We start from the raw sequence: 10,855 nt of genomic DNA, 5'->3' as shown, positions 1-10,855 counted from the left end.
TCGTATGGTTGGAGTGTGGTGGTCCTCAATATAATATTATACGATGAACGTATGTGGTATAATATCGTATATTTTATTCTTTATAGAAGTGTTTCAGAATATACAGAATCACCTATTAAATGATATCACGCAGACTATATTATAATAAACAAATTAGTTCGTCGATCATGCGTTGATTAATGCGACTAATGATGTAATGTTATTTTCTTACAGATCAAACTAATAAGGTGAAAAACATGGCTGCCTATACGGCATTAATACGGATTTTAAGGAGTCACAATATTTAATTTTTCATATATAATTTTTTGGTAAAATTAAATATATCCTTAAATAAGTTTAGGTAATAACATCATAATCTGAAAATAATAAATTAATAAATAACGCATTTTGATTGTTTCAAAACAGCTTACCTAAATATATATTCCGTCTTAAATAAATTAAAATAAACACAAACTAAAACCTATATTAAAATAAACAGTCTAAATTAATGATTTATATTTCAAATTTCAAAACTAGGTAAAAAAAATTGAATTGTTAGAAATCAATCTTCAAAAGTACATTATATTATAACGATTTTTCATAATTTTCATTAATATTTTTTTTTTGTTACATTATTAATTTATTTATACAATCCATAAATTAATTTTTTTGCAATAAGTACAGGCGTTGTGGGAGTTGATGAAGGCTTGAAAGAAGAATCCATCCCGTAATGGAACTTCTTGACAGATTTATTTTCAATAATATGAAAATGAAAATAAAACATTATTGATAAAATATCAATAAATCATTTTTGGGGGATAATGAGAAGATGACTTTTTTATTCTAGCCGAGTTTAAATATCAATTATTTTTACCTGAAAAAAATCGGGGTTGAGCTTACAATTGCCCAACAAATAAATAAATAAATAAATATATCTATTAAACTACTATTGCTTGACAAAAAAAAAAAACATATTAATAATGAATTAATGAAATTAAAAAGAAATAGATAGATCTGAGTTCAATTTTTTTTATGTGTGCATACTGCATATTGTATACTATATAATAATTTTCAATCATTATTTTGTGATATTTGTTTTATTATAATAATTAAGTGAAAATGTCTCTGTACCACTTTATTTTTAAACAACGGGTTGTATTCATTAAATCAAGAGAAGACGAATTGAAAATCAGAAGATTTAAATGAAAACATCTTCATGTAGTCTTTTTTATTGAAGTGTTTATCATGTTAAATGTTTTTTGAGAGATGGTTAGTATATTTAAGTCTTTGCGGAGAATGGGGCATGAGGTATTGGTTAGTGTTGCTGAGGGATGTCACTATTTCAGGACGGAATGATTCGTATAAATATAATATGACCCAGTGATATCGTGTATTCGTGTGATTCAACCAGTATAAATAATACAATATTATTATTATTTAATAATAGTTGTAAATTAATTGAATTAATTATATTATCATGACAATTAGGACAATTATAAATTAAGTTCTGTTTCCTAGTATCTCTGCTCCGTTCGTGAATTCAGTCCTCAAAATGTTGTCATATTTATTTATTTATTTATTAGAATTAAACTAATAATTTTATTTTTATTAGAAATATTGACTTCTAGTCTTCACCAATATTTTAGAACTTAATTTTTAGTATTTGGAACCTAGTTTTCTAAATTTGGAACTTGATACTTAAAAAAAACATTTAATATATTTATACCTAAATTAAGTTTCAACATTTAAAAGTATGAATGTATGTAAATTAAGTATAAATAAAATGAATAGGTAACACAATTCTCTATGGCATAAAATAAAATGTTGGCTTAAGAGGAAAATGTTCTGGAGGCCTGAGACTCGAGAACAATGACCATAATAATAGATGAAGTGCAATAGCTTAAAGGCACATACTATAGCCTATAATTAAAATATATCCTAAAAGTAAAAAATGTATTGTAAGCAATTAAGATTTTTTTTGTTTAATAATGTTTAGTAATTTATGTTAATTACTATGAATACAAATTTATTTTTTAGCTTATTGTAAAACATGGATTTCTTATTACAAAATTTGAATTATGTCTGAATTAGTTTTGATACGTATTTGGAACTATTTTGAACCTATTTTTCCGAACTTTTTACTCGGAGAATACAATTTTAAAATTAAAATAAATAAATATTTTAAATGTCATGGATTTGAGAATATATTCAATATAATATTTATACTAGCTAGTAGCTTGAATCCTGAAATATATATTATGTTAAAGATAATTAAAAATAATTAATTGGGACTAAGGATCTAATAACTTAGATGAAAGAAACCAAATTCTGAAAAATACCATCAATAGCTTAAAAATAAAAAATAAATCATCAAAAAAATAAAAACTGACAAAAAATGTCTCTTTATGCGTTAAACAAATTAAATCTCCGTATTTTGACATGTACTAATCAGTCGTTATAAGTTGTCTTTGGTACTAATTTTTTAAAAATCAATACTATTGATACCTAGTACCTAGCACCTACAACCATGTCAGTGAAAGTAATAATGGCGTGATGGACATTATGGACAATAAGTTTATTTTACAATATGTTTATGTATACGTATTCGAAGAATTAATAAACAATCCTGAAAAAATAGACAAATAGGTAAAAACAATAATAAGAGAGAATATTATGAGAAGAATATTATGTTTATATATTTGACCAAGTATCACGTAATATTTCACTTAAATGAATATTGAATGAATGTTATTACAAAAAAGATAGAAAAATATATTGGTGTTTAAATTGCCTATTAACAGAAGGTAAGCATAATTTTGACTAATGGTTTGTTTGAAGTATAGTTAGCATAATATGAGTCTGAAAAAAAAAATTAGTTCTATGACCTAGTATTAAATATAATGCAATAATAATGACGCATAACCGCGGGAACTAAACGGCATCCCGTCAGAGTGAAAAAATAGTAAATAGATAAGTAAAGCAGAAATTAGTGTATAATATATTTTCAAAAAACTAAATCCTTCAAACTAGAATGATATGTTTTTGATTCCTTAATACATGGCAGTCCGATCCTATCATAATGTATACCTAGTAATATGTGTGCACACGACTACACGAGTGTGTGATATGCCTTCAGGAATTATGTAAAACATCTATTTTAATCATGAATTTGGTCGATTATCATAGGCACGATTATAATTTAGTTGTGCAACTTTTCTCATTTTATTCCTTGCTAATAACGCGCAACCATCAATTATGCATTATCGGTATAAAATATTTAATTAATATTGTATTATTGTATAATGTATATTATGATATTGTAGTACGGTGATGGACTGTAAATGAGGTGTAGACTTTATTTTATTATACTCGTTTAGTACGGTACGGTATAGCGCGTGTTGCATATTATACTTCACTCGTACGTATTATATTATATAAAAATTAAAAATGCACGTTATCTGTGGTTTATTCTTTGAGTATATATTGCACAAGCGAAGAAACACCCGATGATTCAAAAATTAAATTAAATGTAATACAATATGTATGGTTTTTTATTTTGCATAGATATTATATAGCCACTGTAGTGACCTTTACAAAATGCAACATTATTGGCGAGTGATAATTAGTGAATAGTTTTTAAACTATGAAACCGCTGATAAATCAAAGATTTATATTATGCAGCATTTCCTCAAATTCGTCGCAAACGACTAACGAGTCACCTACCTTAGCCCGCGCCCACTGCAATATTGTGATTTTATAATATTATCATTGTTACAAAGCGTGAATCGAATCGGAAGACTGCAGTGTATAGGTATATGTTTATAAGTGGGTGATAATAATAATACTTTATTACTGTATATAATTTTAAGTATTTAAATACCGACGTCTGATATAGTATATACAGTGTGTCCCATCATGTTTGTCCTCATATATATGCCCACCCGTCTACTAATATGATATATAATATTTATGTTCCTCTATACCCGCCACCTACTTACTTACTTTAACAACTCACACAAGTACACAACTAGATAAATACATACTTGGGTGATGAAAACTATGACAGTTTGACTTTTGAAATATATTTATAGTACGGCTACCTCAGATATTTGAACACGAACTTTGAGTTTAGGTTAGGTAACCCGAAAAAGATAGTTACAGTTATAGTTTTATAGACTTACACTACAGGTTTTTAGTCTAATACACGACCTACACATTATATAGTTTGTGGGCTTAAAACATGATTTACAATTCTTCATGGCAAAATGTGGGACCAACAACATTCAAGTATTTTAAGCTACCATCAGAATTTCTTTGTTTTTGGTTTCTTATATGTGAAACAGCAGGTAATTACACTGCTGTTTATTTCACGCTGCACGCTATAGCCTATAGTTATTATATTATTATCCGATATTAAATAACAACGTTTTAAGTATTGTACACACATAATTTCATCTTTGAATAATGGTAGTTGTATTTCCAATTTCCAAACGCAAAACACTTACTACTATACGCATAGTAAACATAAGATTCGATAAATAGGTAAATACAAAATTACAATATACGCTCACGACAGTGCTCAATCAATTGTATAACAACAATGATTAAATTATGTTAAGTGAAAAAAAAATTAATACAGTAATATATCTAAAATAAGAATCCCCAATGGTGTATAATATAATGAAGGTCCCTTTATATGCTAATACGTTTTATAGTTGTATAGGTCATTCAATTTGATCGATGAATCGATATGATGCGTAGGTAGATCGCGTATATCGTACCATTACCGACGTATTATAATAATTATAATAATTTATTACTGCGTGGCACTCTGAAACAGTGATAGTTTTCAAAAATCGCGGACTATTAATTTGAGAAATGTACGAATTGACAGAGACAAACGCTGAGGGACATCATGTACAACGTCCAACGACCGATCGCTGTTGATTTGTTTGTACATTTATATGTAAAATCAGAATATTAATTATTATTAAATTGAATTGCGGAGCTACACTTCTAGATGAAAATGTATAAGTGTTTAGGTTAGGGAGGCCAGTGAGCAACTATTCTTCCAATTTTAATCTTCTTGCCAATGATAATAATATGGTATGCCACACTTCATCTTCACACCATGTTAATAGTTGTACCTATGTAATTAATTAATTTTAATATTAATTAGATATCTAGATATTTATTACTAAACATTTATGCTTACAATCTTAAGTTGATCATAAGTTACTTACAATAATACATATTCATTTTATTATCTATATAATTTTGGCATGTTTATTAATCATTATTCGTACTAATTAGTAGGCAATTAGGACATAATAGGTGCACTTAATAGGTTATAGTTACACCGACATACTGCAGTAAGTCGATCTCCAGAATATTATTATATTCTCGGTACCTAGGTATATGTTTGTCAAATAACTTAACCACCCCTGATATATAGTTTTATGGTTATTTTTAAGGGTACTGCATTAGAAAAGGGTATCTCACATAGTCACCTATTTAATACCTAGATAATATTATGATCGTAATATGTGTATATGTTTTTTAGACTCTATTGTCACCCAACTGTATATGGCAGACAACGGAACGGATTAAAAGATTGCAGGACACTACATACATACAGTACCTGCGCCGTGAGTATTATATTATTCGTACAAAAGTGTTTGTCGCGAAGAATAGAAACAACGGTTTGCCCCTGCGGTGATGGCGATCTAGAGGCCATGTATGATAGGCCTTATGGAACACAATATAATATCGTACGTTTAATAACAGGTATGTTTGACTCGAGTAAGTCTGTGTGTGCATGGACACTGTTTCATACGAACACAATATTATATTGTAGGTACCTATATATTATTATAGGTGTTTTATTGTGCGTGTAACATTGGAAAAGTTGGACGGGATGAATTAATACATTTTGTCGTATTCGATGTAGGTAAAAAAAAAAAGAACAATTACGATTTTTAATCGTGTATATTGCGCGTAGGTACCTAATGCACCTAATACTATATCAGTCGTTACTCGTTTTTAATATCGCTGACCATAAGGTCACAAGCAGTCGATGTTGGTAGGCATCTACTTAGAATTTGATAACAAATTAATATATTTTATTAATTTTATTATCCCGATGTTATTTACGATCAATAGACGTAATACATTAGAATAATAGCGGACGATATCTTAAATATATTAATTTTTACAATAGTTGTAGTCCAAAATTATTTTGGAAAACAATTTTAAGATTATTTTTTTTTCCATTAATAATGTAATTTCTTTTTAATTTTTAGTAATAAATATTTCAATGTTTTTTAATTAGAATACATTTTATATTTGATTAAAAAAATGTATTATCTAAACTTTCATTAAATAATTAAATTATAGTTATGATTCATGAGGATTATGACGAATTCCGACAAAGCCACAGAGGTGAGATATTATCATACATTTTAAATATAATCTACCTACCTATATGAAATATGAATACCTACTTATTACATAATATTAAGTTACATTGAGAATATTATATAAAAATAAATATTTCTCAAATGATTTTGACTTTATATTAGGTATCACGTTTTTAGAAACAGAAATGCACGCAATTTATTGAACTTGTGATGACGTAGTTGCATTACCTTTTTCTATTCGAGTGGAGGGCGCTAAACCTAAAAGTAACCTCGTTTGAACGATTAAACGTAATGAGTTGTTTATCAGAGAAATAATAAGGACGATTAATATCAGTTTTTAGTTCGTGGGACGTAGGTTTGTTGTACTTATACGTTTCACGGGGCACTGTTTTATATATTTAAAATGTTGCTTGTCGATTCAAAAAAGATTATTAACGCCGATGTTATGCAATGATCAGCGTGCGTGTGTCTTGTTACATAAAGTATATTATAATATATAAGTTGCACCTAATAACATTTTGTAATATTTGATGTCAACATAATTGTTCTAGACGAAGGAAAATCTCTGAAGGTAGATATTTATAAATAATTATAATAATAATTTATTATATCAATCAAATTACAATCCATCATCGTGACGATCAGGGACGCTGCGAAAATCGGTATTCAAGTATAAAGTATGTATACACTTACAATCATTATTTGTATAAAATCCAAGAAAGTGTAAGACGAAATATCACTGCGTACACAATATAAAACTATACATAGGTACACACTTCAGCAAATAATTCGATACCAACCGTTCACAATTTTTACTATGTGTCAATATTTATATTTATATATCATAATATAGCAAACATACCGTGTGACACAGTGATCAATACAATACACGCCCAACATTATAATAGTACCTAAGCTATAACTTGTAAGCCAATAGCTTGTAGCGGCATATCAAATCGTAACTATAAATATTTTGTTGTACGGCTAATAACGAATAGTATTATTATACACACTGTCGGTGACAAATTTTGTTAATTATATACATGTCTTAAGTTATAAACCACAAACGCATTATATGCACATATATATACTATTATTATTATATGTGGTCGACGGTCAGTATGGTCAATGTGTATGTTTTGGCAAGGTCCAATATTGCAACAGAGTCGCCTACTCACAACATTGAAGCGCTATTAAAAATCATTACAATCTCTTATTTCAACAATAAACTTTATGTCTACTTCCGAAAATTCGGTTCATACCAAGCTATAAATAACATATTTGATATAGAACTAACGTAGCTATTATACATAATATAATATGAGTACTTATATGACATATAAACGTTTGACGTGTACACGTTAATTTACTGATCACTAAATCAATCAATTCCATTATCGTTTATAGTTTTACGCGAATCGCTTGCTCACAATAATTATAAAATTATTATAATTTATAACATTAGGTACACGTCAAACTACAATAACTACCATAAAATCGACTAAATATATTTTTAAGAAACCAAGTAATAATAATTTGTAATGAATTCACGTCAATAAATTGATAGAATATTTTTTTTCTGATTTTACACTGGTATTTTGATTATAATTTAGTATATTTTTCGTGAAGAATGACTACTTAATTGTTGTTTTAAAATTGAATATCACAAAACAGCATAATTGTTCTAAAAATGTTGCACCAAGGTGAATAAATAGGGAGAAGACTTCTCAGAACTCGGTCTTGGTGTCTTTGTACTTATGGTTCCTACCATAAGAATAAATAGTTTTTCTATGAAAACTGAATAAGTCCACTGTTTGAATTAATTAATTAGATTTAATAACTTAATAGTACCTTTTTTAATAATTAAAAATATGCAAGCACCAATGGTTAAGCTTTATCACATATAATTTAGATTTTATCGTTATTATATGAATGGCCGTAATGCCATCATGCCGACGTGGCGTATAAACTTAAATAATGTAAATCCAAAAACTCATGAATGATACGCGTGGATGTAAAGGAACTATAATAAAACATGTTTAGGTAAGTAGCTATTGGCTATTTCTGATGTAGAAAATAAGTTAACTCCCCTAAATGATTTAATTACAACAGTACTCATTACTTACTTCAATAGTTAATCTGGACCGCCGCATCGTCCGCATTATATCATGGACATAATTCTTAAGTCCAAATTAAACAGTCTTTCACAGGGACGCCGTTTCAGTTTTGAAATAGGGCTGCCAAATTTTTTATCAGGCCACAGTTATAACAATGCAAATTTAAATGTTGGAGTTATTTCTAACCTTATATACTAGGGATGAAAAATAAATCTGCAAAAAGCCTATAATAATTAAAATAGAACCCTATGCTCCCGCTGGAACCTCGTACTTTTTTAAAATTATAGTATAGTAATCAGCAAGCTACTTTTTTTTTATTCAATACGCCGTTATGTAATCTAGATTACACCGTCATTTATAACCCTAATGGCCTAATTCAAACATTTGATAATAGCACGTGAACTTAAAAATATTAACTTTAATATTTTAAAGTGATAAAAGTATAATATCGCATTATTTATAAATAATTGTTATATAACATTAATTAATTAATTCAATTGAACTGATACACCGGCGCCAGCATAAATTTTGGGCAGGCCAAGTACGGTGAAAAATAGGGCCACCAATGTATACCCTGCGATACCCCAAACAGCGCCCCTGGTCTTTCCTAACGCACTTTTTGTCCGTGTAGTAAGATAATACGGACAAAAGCGTCTATGCCAGATTTGTTTTATTAAGTGGTAGGTAACTACAGTTGTAGTCAGTAATATTATGTTGTTTTATAATATAATGAAATATTTGCATTGGCTGTGTATGGGGCCATATAGCAATATAATGTATAGACTAATAAAGGCCAATAATGTCCCTCTAGGCCTTGGTTAAAAAAATTAATTACTATACGAGTTTATAATATAATTTGTAGTACCTATAAGTAAAGAACGCACATTATACATTTCAGTCATTACATATGTATTATACTGCATCGGTGAAATTTTAATTGGTTGGATTTAGACGATAGTTATATTTAGTGTTAATAATCTGTAGTATTATATTTAATGTTACGACTTGTGAACTATAATATCGTATAAAAAAACTGCCTAAATCAGTGCCTCAAATATACAGTATTTTATGATGCCGAATTATTATGGTCAATAATATTATATACATGTTAATTATGTTGTTACCTACACCGCCGTCGCTAAGTCATTTCACTATTTCAGAGTTTCACACCTTAGTTGTGTACCTACAGTCATATTTACCACGTAAGAGCTAGCATAGATAAATATAGGTATACTTCTTGAATTTTCCCGTGCCCGGTTCCCTTTATGACACTTTGTTATACATCTAAACACGGACGTCTAATAGGTTGGCAAAGCTAGAGTAAAATAAATTGATAACGTCGGTCGTCGGGTTGTAAAAAAACAACAGACAAACAAATAAAATAGGATTTAAAAACGTTTAGCATTCCTACGCGATTCTATGAAATCATAACCGATGCGTCGGAAATGTACAGGCGGTGATAATATCAAAAAATCAATGGCTGCATCGCGGATGTACATATATTATGTGTGTTGTAATATAGGCCTATAAAAATTCCCAAAACCGATTAGATTATATTATATAGGAGTATACCTAATTTAGAACGAGTTCAGGACATTCGACAACAAGGTCTACAGGTTTTTTTTAAAGATGGAAAAAGATGTGAGAGCCACGGACAAAGACAACACCAAAATACATGACTGTATACCCATGGTCACGTTGAAAAAATGTGGAAAAACACAGTCGATGGATACTACAGGTGGCAGAAACACTTATGGCAATAGTCATCATACTTAAAACAAAAATAATATACACTTAAACACATAAGTATTGAAATAAACGTGTTTGTAAAAGTAACAACTGCAATTCGAATGTATATTATAATATACGTATATAGAGTATAAGCGCGCGGTACCGAAACGAACCGTAATTGAGTAAAACACGTACCTACCTATATACTTACTTAAAATATAATATAACCAATGTACCTGCCAGTAATTATTTAGATTATTCATCACGCGGAGATGTTTGTCCGTTTAATAGTAGGTAATGAGACCCAATAATTCGTGTTATAATGGAACACGTCAAAAGACAATGAGCGTTCGCGGACAGTGGGTTGATCCTTGACCAACTTGTACAGATCCACACGCGTATTTTAATTTTCACGCAGTCTAGATCGGTCTGATGTAAGGCAAAAAGTAACCGCACGGGAGTTGGTGTATATTATTTTCACAAACACCCACAAGTTGTTCACAGGCTATAATAGTATAATAACATATATCATATAACATAGTGTATATACCTACCATAAAACGTATTATGATAAAAAAAAACACCATAATAATAACGTATTATAATAAA

This window comes from Metopolophium dirhodum, chromosome 3 (assembly GCF_019925205.1).
Source record: "Metopolophium dirhodum isolate CAU chromosome 3, ASM1992520v1, whole genome shotgun sequence".
NCBI classification, from domain to species: domain Eukaryota; kingdom Metazoa; phylum Arthropoda; class Insecta; order Hemiptera; family Aphididae; genus Metopolophium; species Metopolophium dirhodum.
The sequence above is the reverse complement of the archived record's forward strand: the minus strand, read 5'-3'. Positions refer to the sequence as shown.